Source organism: Protobothrops mucrosquamatus, unplaced genomic scaffold (genome assembly GCF_001527695.2).
Source record: "Protobothrops mucrosquamatus isolate PMUCROS unplaced genomic scaffold, P.Mucros_1.0 scaffold_166, whole genome shotgun sequence".
Lineage (NCBI taxonomy): Eukaryota > Metazoa > Chordata > Lepidosauria > Squamata > Viperidae > Protobothrops > Protobothrops mucrosquamatus.
The window spans coordinates 53,619-66,301 of record NW_015386242.1 but is presented as its reverse complement, the minus strand read 5'-3'; the positions used below and the strand labels follow the sequence as shown (position 1 = coordinate 66,301).

Sequence of the window (12,683 nt, the reverse complement as noted above, 5' to 3'; positions counted from 1 at the left end):
TTTGCTACTTTGAATCTGCGTATTATTTGTTTTGGCTGAGTTGCCTACAAGATTTTCTTATAACTGGAAATTTACTGTTAATATGGCTTTGAGAAAAATTGTGCCTTCAACTTTAAGACCGATTATATCCCTGATGTCCCAGACATCTCAATTAACTTCAAAAAATTTCCACTTGCCACCCTCGTTATCTTCTTCACCTTCACCGCCCCTTGGCAGAGAGTTGCAGGACTTGGTGTCCGTAACTCTTAAACAAATGACTGAGATGTTCCAATTGTTTGATGTTAAAATGCAAAATAGATTTGATCAAGTGATGCTACAACAACAGGACTTATTACAACAACAACAAGTCTTATCACAGAAACATGAGGACTTTTGTTTGAATGATGCAATTGTTTCTCAAGGTTTGGCTGAACAAGTGGATGCGGTGGCAGTGGATGAAAGCTATCCACATCTTGACTATGATTTAATACTGGAAAAAGTATTAGAAACTACAGAAGATTTCAAAACCTACTGGAAATCATGGAGAAAACCTAAAGAGGCTATATTGGAACCTCACATTGACTCTTTAATAATGAATCAAGTTGTGGAACAAGGAATAACAGAAGAGAAAATGAGTAACCCTGGACAGGCTTTTATACATCAAGACATACAATTTAAAGAGACAGAGACATTTATATTGGGAGAAAATGTGGAAACCACTAAGCCAATTAATTTCATACAAAGCTACTTACATCTGTTGGATAATTTTGATGATCAACAACTAATTGTAATTGACTCATCTCAATTGCTAAAAACAACAAAGATTGATACCCAGACACAATCTTCTAGAAAAAGTCCATATAATATCCAGATGATATTGGTAGAAAGGGAAGAAAATTTTGTTCAGTTTGAATTGATTAGAAAGTTTTGTAATCAAATTTTGGGGTTTGATAATCGAAAGGTTTTAATTTGGGAATTAACTTGGCATAGAAAGAAAGCTAGAGTCAGGTATAAACGTGATATCAAATGTCATCTGATGGGTTAAAAAGNATGGATTGTTTATAATAGAGTTTGTGGAGTTAGAGAAATTAATATTCGTTTACTTATATCTGAATATTAGCCTGGGATTTGGTTTGGGAAGTCCGGGGGGGTGGGATATAATATTGTGTAATAATATTGTGTAATACTGGTGTTGTTTTTTTTATGATGAAAACAATAAAAATTTTATATTGAAAAAAAAAAAAAAGAATTAATCCAGATTTTTCTCTTTTTGCTCTATTAAATGATTACTTTAAAAATTCTATTTAAAAACATGCATTTTTTAAAAAAGGTATTATATACTAATGGACAGCTAATCATTGAAGTGATAATGCTAACTGTAATCTATATACTAAAAAATTCTCCTGTTTGTAACTTTCAATTAGCCAAAATGGTACATTCTAGGACTTGTAGTTGCTGCAGCACCACTGCAGTCATCCATGAACATGTGATTGGGATTTTGATGTTCTCTGCCTATTGTCAAAGGGGAAATTTGCAGGAAGTCGCTTCATCTTCCAATGGTTTTTGCTCACTCGTGGTTTCTCTGTTTAAGAGTAAGAAAGTTTCCTGGCTTCTGGCCTTACTTTTTCAGTAAATTCTAAACCAGAATTTAGCTTGTAAGCACCACTAAACAAACTATGGAAATAACTATCTGTTCTGTTTAGCTCCTCTTAATGGCCAAAAAGACAACCAAGAAATAAACCCAGCATGTTGTTCATCTCCAGTAACAAATAATTTAATTTGTATTTTTGATTTATTGTGTTATCCAGCATGGCCAGCTTGTTGATCTTGTCTGAAAAATAAATTAATGACAACAGTAGGTTTTTTTTAAGCCATAACACTCTCTGTTAAGAATAAAGAAGCAAATATCAAGCCCAACTTCTGTTCTTATGAAAGCAACACTAATACATTGTTTGCTTTGATCCATACTGTAGCCCATATTTAGTCTGGACACTTGAAAATAACAGATGGGAATCCTATGGAATTGAAAAATTCTTCATTTCATTTCTAATGCACAAATATTGCTCTACTATCATGTATATTGCACCTGAGATTAGAACTTAGTAGAAAATTAGTATGTCATCTGAGTTCATAATGTCTATGGGAGGAGGTCTAAAGGTTAGATGCTGAATCCCTAAAGAGTAGATTTTCTAATGAACTCAGAAGTAAAGTAGATAAGATCTCTGGGTTTAATATCCTGAAAGAGAAAGGAGTCCAGGTAGAATCAGAAATGCTGTAATTATAAAATGCTGAAAAATAAAGGGGATATGTATAGCAAATGGAAGAATAAAGATAAAGGTATACATAACAATTACCAGAAATGGAAAGAATTGTGTCACATGGTCTTAAATTGAAAATAAGGCTCTCAAGAAATGCCCAAACCAACAAGAACAGCATTCCTAGCTGTGCCAAAAACAAAAGGCTGTGTTTCTCTTGCATGGAGACGAAAAGCAGAAAAGTTGTGTGTCTTGTGTGGAAAAAGAGGCACATTGATAACAAGTGGCCATCTTAACTTGTATTTTTTATGTCCATCTTCCTTTAGAAGGGAAACAAATCTCTTGCTGACCATTGCTGTATTACTGGGATGGGAAGGGAGCTGCAGTTTCAAGATAGACCAAAGAGGACAAACAAATGCTTAGCTAGAAGTAAATAAAATTTAAGTCCCCAGCATGAGATAAATTGCATCACAAGAACCTGAAGAAACAGAAGAGATGACTGCAGAACTGCTAACTGTAGTTTTTGAGAACTCCTGGAGAATTGGCAAAGTCCTAGAAGACTGGAGAACAGAAATCTTATCCCCATTTTCAAAATAGAACCACCCAGGAAATTACAGACATGTCAGTTGGGCAATATCTGTGAGCAGATTATTAAACAGGATGTCTATGAGCACTTGAAAGGAATGCAGCAATTAATAAGAGCCAGCATGGGTTTGTTGCAAATACATTATGACAGACTAATCTATGTTTTTAACAGAGTTACTAACTTAATAGTTTGGAGAAATTATATAGACACAATGTATCTTGATCTCAGCCAAGTATTTAATAATGACCCACAATATCCTAATTAAAACTGCTAAAATATACAGTAGGCTGGATGATACAAGTGTTAGATGGCTTTAACAGTTGTTGAATGATTTTCCATCAATTTGGAGAGTAGTATTGAGTGGAGCACCACAGACTCGTTTTTACTGATAATCTATAAGAAGGTTTGAGGAGCTGGCATATAATCTGCATGGCATCAAACTAGGAGGACTGGATAGCATTTTAGAAGACAAAGAAGAGATTTTTAAAAAACAGAGAGAGAGGTTTTAACAATGAGCTGAAATAAACAGGATAAAATCCAGCATAAAGAAATGTAAACTTATGCATCTATGGAAAAAAAAATGAAAGACACAAATACACAATTTGGCTTTGCAGCTATACATGGGAAAGGAACTGGATATTCTACCAACTCACAAGTTGGAACATATGTCAACAGCATGTTGCAGCTGCTAAAGAGGCAAATGCTATTTTGGACCTAGCAATGTTTGGACCGCAGAAAGTAATTGACCTGCTCTACACTTCCTTTTTGGCCCCACTTGAAATACTTTTTTTTCCAGTTCTTGCACTACAGTCTAATAAAGACATTGACAGACTAGAGTTCAGGGGACAGTTAATCAAAATGGTCAGGGGACTAAGTTGTGTATGGAGTAGTTAAACAAAATGGGTATGCTTAAGCTGAAGTAAGGAAGAGTCAGATGAGACATGATTTAGAATTATCATGTAGAGGAAGGAGCAGAATTGTCCTCTGTTGCCCCAAAGAACAGTCCAGAACCCTTAGGTCAGGGATAGGCAACCTCGGCTCTTTTATGACTCATGGACTTCAACTCCCAGAATTCCTGAGTCAGCTGTGCTGACTCAGGAATTCTGGGAGTTGAAGTCCATGAGTCATAAAAGAGCCGAGGTTGCCTACCCCTGCCTTAGGTTAACATTTGAATCATGAGGAAGTAGATTCAAGTTACCTAGCCAGGGAGATTATCTGATGATAAGAGCTATCCACCAGTGGAACAGGCAGCTCTTTGAAATGGGATGTTCTCCTTCACTGGAATTCTTGAAACACAGTTAACAGTCACCTATCACAAATGGTTAGACTGAGCAGGGATTAAATTATCTCCAAAGTGCTTCTAAATGTAGGATCAATGAAGCTTGTCCCATCCATCATCTTTTTGCCATTCTATAAGTCATTTATTTATGTGCTGGGGAATGTAATAGGCAGAAGCTGGGAGAGGAAATCGTACTTTGAAAGAGGTTAGGCAAATAAAGTATGGAACTCCCAGAAGATATATTTGGCCTGTGGGCTTGCTGTAGGCTTCCTCAGTAATTTTATATTTAAATAAGTTCTGATGAATCTCTGATACTTCATATATGCTGAACTGCAAGAGGCTTACAGTAATATGAAAAACAGAAAATACAAACTATTTTAATAAAAGTGTGTTTGTATACATTTATGCTACTGTATTAAAATCTGAATTAAATTTACTCTAATAAATTAGCTCTTAAATATTTTGCTGGAAAAGATATAAATTTTACCATCTTCATAAATATTGGAAGAGTGGAAGCCAAACACATTACTCTAGGGCAGGGTTTCTCAACCTTGGCAACTTTAAGACTTGTGGACTTCAACTCCCAGCAAAGCTGGCTGAGGAATTCTGGGAGTTGAAGTCCACAAGTCTTAAAGTTGCCAAGGTTGAGAAACCCTGCTCTAGGGATTGTATTTCAAAATCTGGGAGCCCTGCAGGAAATCTTTTCCCTGAATATTAGATGGTCCAAGTTCTGGCGGTTGAAAGGATGTTTCAAGTAGTCAAGCAAATTAATAGCAGGAGAGACAGTCGTATAGAGAAGTCAGGGCTCAAGCTGCTTAAAATCAACACAAACATCCCATTTATCAGTGAATATAAAATCTGGAAATCTAAATGAAACCCTTCCTCAGTATAGGAATCCACTAACAGATGGTCCTTGATCTACAACCATTTCTTTAACAACAAAAAAGGTCATAAAATCAGGTGTGACTCAACAATTGCATCACTTAGTGACAGAAGTTCCAGTTCCAATTGCCGTCATTAAATAGAGGACTACCTGTAGTACAACAGCTTTGACAGATGGTCATCCAGTCAGTTTAACCTCTCTAGCAAAAAAAAAGCATTTATTAGTGGAGTCACTATCCATGTAATTTGCAGTTATTTAGATGCTGCATTTTAAACTAGTTGCAATTTACATTTTTTCAAGGTACCCTATACACAGCACATTATAGTAGTCAAGGGTAATTATAATGGCTCAGGAAGAGTCACAATTGGTATATTAGCTACAGTTGTGTAAATCCATTCTTCACCAGAACTATCAATTACAAATGGCAGCAGGATTCAAGGGCAACCCCAAATTGTGGACCTCTTTCTTCTGGGAAGATCCCACCATAGTAAACCTTGCCCAACTTTAGAGTTCATTATTTTTCCTGACAGCATGTCCATTTTGTCTGGCTTTATTTCAAATTGTTCTTGATCATTCAGCTCATTATTGAAATTCAAGGGTGCTGATACTCTCTTTGAAATTGCATAGTAAAAAACATTAAGCTTCCTATTATTGGCACATTGCTGATATCCTGGTCCAAAGTTTTGCACAACTTTACCCCAGATGTTTCCTATAAAAATGAAACAGCATAGGTAGAGTCCTGAGAGACACCCTAGGTCAGAGATAAGTAATATTCCTATCGTAAAAATTCATTGAAATAATTACCCAGTTGACTAGAAATCATGTCATTACAATGCAGTCTTAGCTGGTATTAATGAAAACAGACTTGCTGAATAAATAATGAAAATGATAATCAATACATGTTATAATATTCAAGTTTTTATACATGTTTCTGTACTAGTAGCATAACAGAAATTAGTTTTAAAATCTAAACAAATCTGAACAACTTCTTAATTATCTTATTTAACAAAAACAAAATATCATCCCATAATGTATTTGGAACCCTTTAATATATGATGAAGTATTACCATCAGCCACAATAACATAATATAGCTACATTTGAACAGAACAAAGATTTAAATTAAACTTGATAAAGACAAATGTAGCTTTGAGAGGTAGTGCTTGTTCTGTTTGAAAATGTACAAGCTATAAATTTCAGAAATTTACTAAGCATCATTCAGTTTGTCTTTTATGATAACCTAGAGAAGGCCTGTTGAGAATCTTGCCTCCTTATGAGGTATATGGGATTGAGACAAAACATAATAGCTTCCACATTCAGGAATGCCTCTATAAATAACATTGGCTGAACTCTTTTCTCATTTAGAAAACATGTTATGTCTGTTTTATGAATTCTTCTAGATTTCTGTTGATCAAAGATTTTGATTTTAGTTAGATGGTTGTTCTATTGAAATATTCGTATTCAATGCTTAAATTTCCTTTTAATCACAAAGGCCACTTTGTCAGGAACAGTGTTCAACAGCTATAGCTTCAACTTGATTATAAAATGCACTGAAATTGTCACATCAGGCTGCAAACATGGAACAGAATGTGAGGTTCACAAACTTTGCATAAGCATGTTCCCAACTGAACATATTGGCAGTCCATACTTCCTAAAGGAAATTGCACTCAGATTTCTGAAAATGAAGAATTCTGAGAAATATGTTATTTCAGAAACCGGTCATGACCAAGGATCACATGAAAGTGACTTCTGCTGCCAGAAATGTTCAGCTTATCATAATATTTCAGTAAAAACCTCTTCAATTGCTCTATGTTAGAGTCATTGTTTATCTAAATTAGAAAATGCTGACCATGATGCATATATGTGTGTATGTATAATAAGAATAGCATTTTAGATCTGGATGAGTGGTTTTTAGGCCTCTTTATGATTAATTAAGATTATAATAATTAGAACTCTTTAGCTGGAATGATGGTCTACAAGGGGAAATATAGCAGAGGTATAATAAAACCATGCATGGAATGGAAAGTGGAATAGATTGAAATGTTTCTTTTTCTTTCACGATGTTGTAGGTCAGGGGTGTCAAACTGCCGGCCCGCAGGCCGGTTTCATCATACTGAAGCCGCGCCCACCCCATCGCCAGCAATGCAAAAAGAGTCGCGATATGTCGCAACACGTCATGTGACATGGTGAGTTTGACACCCGTATTCTAGGTCATCTACAGAAACTGCAAGGAGTGTGGAAAGATTTGTGACTGATAAAGGAAGGGCTTCATTGTACAATGTAGAGTTAAAGTGTGAAATCTGAAATTTTCTGTCATCAAATTTAGATCATTTTTAAAAGGGATCGGTAAATTTATATAGAATTGAGTTATTAAGTACGTCTACTCTTGATAGTTGCTTACTATCCCCAAATCACAGATAGCATATCCTAAATAACAGTTGTTAAGGATAAGCTGGGAAAATGGCTTGTTGTTCTCTGTTCATGCTTGGTGATTGCATGATCAGCAAATTTATAACACAGAACATACGACTAGAAAGATCTTTGGCTTGATGCAACAGAGCTTTCCTCTATGTTTTTATAAGGCTATTTTGTATTTTAATAGAATTCCAAGACATCCAAGCTGAAAAAAGGTAGGCAAAAGAATTTTGAGCCTCATATTATGTTTTACCAAAACCAAAATGAATTCTAAATCCATACATATTGAAATCCTAAAAAAACTCATTTTCTTCTTGTCAGAATGTAATTATAGTTGCACTGTTAAATAATTGGAACATAGAAACCCTTACTAATCTACTTTAAATCATCCAAAGTTCTATCAATAAATTCTAATCTACCATCTGCTCACTTTTGTTTAGAAATGGGGCATTGTTTTAGACTTCATAATAGTCTTTTTATTTAGAAGTTTTTAAAGCTAAGACCATACACTTGTACTCAACTCCAATATTTAATGCCAACATTGTGTTTTTTTCTAAATAGCTACAAACAAGTCCAATTTAACAGCATAAAACAAATGAAGAGCAGAGGTTAGGCAAACCTCTTAAGATTTAACTCCAACGCAAAAGACTCCTCATTAGGAAGGTCAGTTAAACTAACTGATATTGCTCATGTATACATAAGTATTCATTACAGAATTATGTTACTGATAAGGAGCTAGCCTGCAGTTTCCTCAAATTAATATTCAGTTACTTTAAACATTCTGTATATAAAGCTGCATCTATTCAGTATAAATGTTTCCTGATTCCCTTGTATTTTAAAATGTTTCCCAGATACTAGATGTCCATCTGTCAGGGAGGCATTAATGCAGATTCCTGCATGAGTGGGAGATTGATTTCTGTGGGCTAAATGGTCCTTTTCAACTTTATGAATTTATGATACATCTTATCCCTTTCAATTGGTGAACGTCAGATCAGAAAAGCTGAATTAGAACAATCTTTCTTATTCTTTTTCCCATTTATGTTGGATCCAGAATCATTGTAAGAATGTTTACATTATTTCCAGTGCTTTCTTGTTAATTTTTCACTGTTACTTCAAATGTCATGAATTGTGGATCTCTATTCAAAAGCAGGGGACTCAGCAAGCCATGATTCTGGAAAATTTATTGAATAAACTGTCAGTCATCTCAAAGACAAATGGATGAAGTGATCTTAGAAACTAGGTAAACTATTATTAGAATAGACACTTGTCTTGCAGTTGGACAGTTACAAATTCTGAAGGAACCCTATTCTAATTGCTGAAAGGAGGAGATGCAATGGAACAGAGATTTGCCAAGCTTAGATTTGGCACAGTGACAACTGAGACAGGAAGAAACATCCTTCTTAACATTTGCTCTAATGCAAGTTCACCAAAAGAATTGATGAGTACTTTTAAATATTTCAAAATGTCCCAGCTAGCAGATTCTTGTGGCAGAGGAGAAGACCTTCTCTTACGGAAGGAAAGGATACATACCCAGTTATTTTGGCACAGTTCTCTGTGTTCTCAGGAAAAGGGGAAGGGAGACAAAAGCATTTAATAAAGGATGTGTACTTGTGCCTACATGTAAGGGTCACACTCTTTTTTGTTCCCTTCCAGCTCCAAGAGTCCCACAGGAGAAATTGAAGAAAGAAGAAAATCAAGATTTCACAATGTAGATTGTAGGTTGGAGAGGCTACCATTATAACTATAGGTTATATCTGAATTAGAGATATGTGTTTATCAGGTTCAGAACAAACTTTGCTACCCAAGAGCATTACCTCTGGACCCAGAACCTAAAGTTTGTCATATATGTCCTCCTTTTTTGTCCTCATTTCCTCCATCTGGTAGGCATAACCTTAAAATCAAGCATTGCTTGGCTTTTTAAGTATCTAACTAACATGCTTATTTCTTCCTAAAGAATTTTTTTCTATGGTGCAGCTCTTCCCTAATAAATGTTGACTTCAAGTTAACAAACCCAGTTCTGTCATCTTAATTAGTTAATTAGTATTCTCTGTCCAGTTGCTCTCCTGCCCTACTTGAAATTGACAAGACCTTAATCAGTTTCAGGCTGACAGCATTTGTCTCCTAACCTTCTCTAGCACATTCCTCCAATTGAAAATCCAGTCTTTCAGATATTGAAAAAGGTAATTTTGTATACATGTAGATCTAAGTACATTTTGTTTCATAGTTTTTCACTGAAGTATTTGTTGCTAAAGCAAAAAACTTAAACAGTTATTGAGTCCTCTGTTATTTATTCAGATATTTGGTAACTCTAGTTATGTAGGACATAATATTACTACAGAGCTGTAGATCTGTGTCCTCTTGTTTCAGTATTTTGTTATTAAGACAGACCTCTTCTTTCAAGTATTTTATTTCATGTTTTTTTTACTTGAATTTCAAAATCATACCTTTCATCTAATCAAGACTTTAAAAATGATGATTTGCAAAAAATATGCATCTTTCCAATAGGTTTTATCAGAAATGTAACCATTTACTCCATACAGCATAGTTGTTTTGCTTGCCATAATACACTGTATTTATAGCTAATAAAAGCTTCCTTTGCCATGTATTCAGAACAGGAGAAAATCCAGTCTAACTGTATGTTCTCTGTTCCTTGATTTGTGTACTGAAAAAGCAAATCTGAATGATTTTAAATAAATGCCATGATATATAATTTATGCAAAAAAAAGTTGTGTAATTATGTCAAAAGCTTTAAAATCTTTTAATTCCCTGCTTCTGCATGAGTACACATCCGGCTTGTTCTCCAGAACTTTTATTAATTAGAGAGGAATACCAAACCTTAGTATTAATAAAACAAAATAAAACAAAAGCAATAGAAGAATCCATTTCATAATGAATTTTATGCTTTAAAGCTGTGTGTTTGTGAGGGAGAGAGAATATCAGTGGAAAACAATACTCCACACAATGTCTGTATTATCTGGACATAGTAATCTTTTAAACATGGACTTAATCTAATATAAATGTATGTCTTTATTTACCACTGCTCTGATCTATAGCACATTATCTCTTCCTTATCTCAAGCTTTCCTTTTAATTCCAACAATCAACCAAAGTGAGGAGACAGGATCTTTTCATGGCAAGGAAGTGAGGGCTCTGGCATTCCAAGGGAGCTTAACCTTAGAATGAAAGCCTCACTATCTCTTAATGCTCCTTTCTCTTTTAATACATTCTCTCTGCCTTTAGAGCTTTCTGTTGAATTAATGAATATCCATTTCAAGCAAATCTGCTGCCATTATGAAACTACAGCACACAGTTTGGTTTGGTTTGTTGTGCTGTTATTCAGATAGTCTGTGAACATTCGTACAAAGTCTTTGAAATGTAGTGGGGCACTAAAATTAATACTAGACAATGTGAAAGATTAATTTTAATAGGGAATACAGTTAAATCATCATCTCACAGTCACTCAGACTACAGATATTGGGATGGAAACAGAATATAATTGGAGTTATTGTCCATAAAAATGTCAAAATCTGACAATGCAATATTTCAGGATGTTACTTGCATTTAATAAGGCAGTATTCACCAGCTGTTACATCTTAGTGTATAAGATTCATGTACTCATATTCTGACAATTAATAAAACTTTATTTACAATTGTTTTTATAACAATTTTTATAAATTTTAAGTTTATACATTTCCAAGACATATGCTCTTTTGTTTTTGATACTTCACAGTGACAAGAATATCAAAATCCCATTGCATTTAATTGCACAGAATAGGATTCTAACATCGGGAAGGAGAAAACAAAAAAGAGAAAGTCATCAGCAAGTTTTTCTCAAAGTCAGATTGTCTATAGATATCTTTAAAACAAGACAAAACAAATTCAAATTACCAGGACAAGTAGATTTCCAATTCAACATCTTTGTATCCATTCCCTTGTTGGTGTAGGGAATAAAGCAGGAGAACAGCAGGTGGTAGAAGATCTATAAAAAGTGAGATGCTCTACCCTTTAATTATCTGCTGAAAGCATCCATAAACAGATCAGAAGAAACAACTGGAGCCATTATCCTCTGCTCCTTCTTCTACATGCTGATTCTTCACTCAAAGGAGCTGACTACCATAATCAGGTTAATATCATAAATATTTTGGGAATAGACAATTCTCCAACATGATTGGATGGATCATTCACCAATGGGTTATCTTAACCTTCCTGCTCCACGTGACTAAGTCTGAGTTTATAAATATCAGTACCACGCCATGTGCTCCCCAGTTTTTCGACTTAGTCTTCATGCTCCAAGACCAACTTTAAAAATTATCAACATTCTACTACAATTATCATTTCAACAAAGAACTAATATCATATCAAGAGAGAAATTCCCAGGGGAACCATACCAGGAGGAGGATTCCGTCGGATCCTTTGGATTGAATTTATCCCCAGGGAGACCGACTTCCTTTGTCCAGGAGCTGACAGAAAAACCCCAGCTGCACAGGGAATTCCCTACAATCAGCTGATCTCCATCGAAGTATTCCTTTCGCTTCCAGAGGCATCGGAGAAGTTTCCTGGATCTGGTGAGTTTTTTACTCCTTTTCTGCATAGGATTCACTCGGTGTGGGGAACCCTGGGGACCCCTTCCTACGCCCACGCGCCGCTTAATACGGCCGGCAGGGCTTCCCCGGTCGGGAGGCCTCCTAGGGAGGGGGAATCCCCACGCAGACTGGCTCGCCAGAAATCCTGGGGACCTACAGCTCGCCCTCGCTGTTTGTACAGCCGGCAGGGCTTCCCTCGGGCGGCAGGGCTTCCCTCGGTCGAGAGGCCACCAGGGAGGGGGAAATTCCCCACGCGGCCTCACTCGCTCGCCGGCAGGCAGAGAGGCTTCCCCCAGGCCGGGGGAACCTCTGGAGAAAGGGTTTTCCCCCGCGCGCGCACACACGCGCATACGGGGAAACTCCGAAGATGGGGGCCTCCCCCAGTCAGGAGACCTCGAGGAGGGGGAATTCCCCCATGCAGGCAGCCTCGAGGAGGGGGAATTCCCCCATGCAGGCAGCCAGGGAGGCTTCCCCCAGGCCGGGGGAACCTCCGGAGCGAGGATCCTATCTCGCGCGCGCGCACGCGCGCATTCGCTCATTTTCAGCCTTTCGGCTCCGTAGGGCTTCCCAAGGGGGAGGAATTCCCCAGGAGGCCAAGGCAAGAGATGCCCAGACAGCCGCAAGGGGGTGTCTCCCCAAACCGGGGACTTCTCCGTATTTCCCTGGCAGGCGGAGATGATTCCACCAGGCAGGGAGGCTCAAGCCT

General features: G+C 36.7%; 1 protein-coding gene across 1 annotated transcript in view; it reads right to left on the bottom strand.

Moving 5' to 3' along the window:
- RNF150 (ring finger protein 150) overlaps positions 1 to 12,683 on the bottom strand; it is a 91,639-nt gene that overhangs the window by 41,537 nt on the left and 37,419 nt on the right. The window lies entirely within an intron of this gene.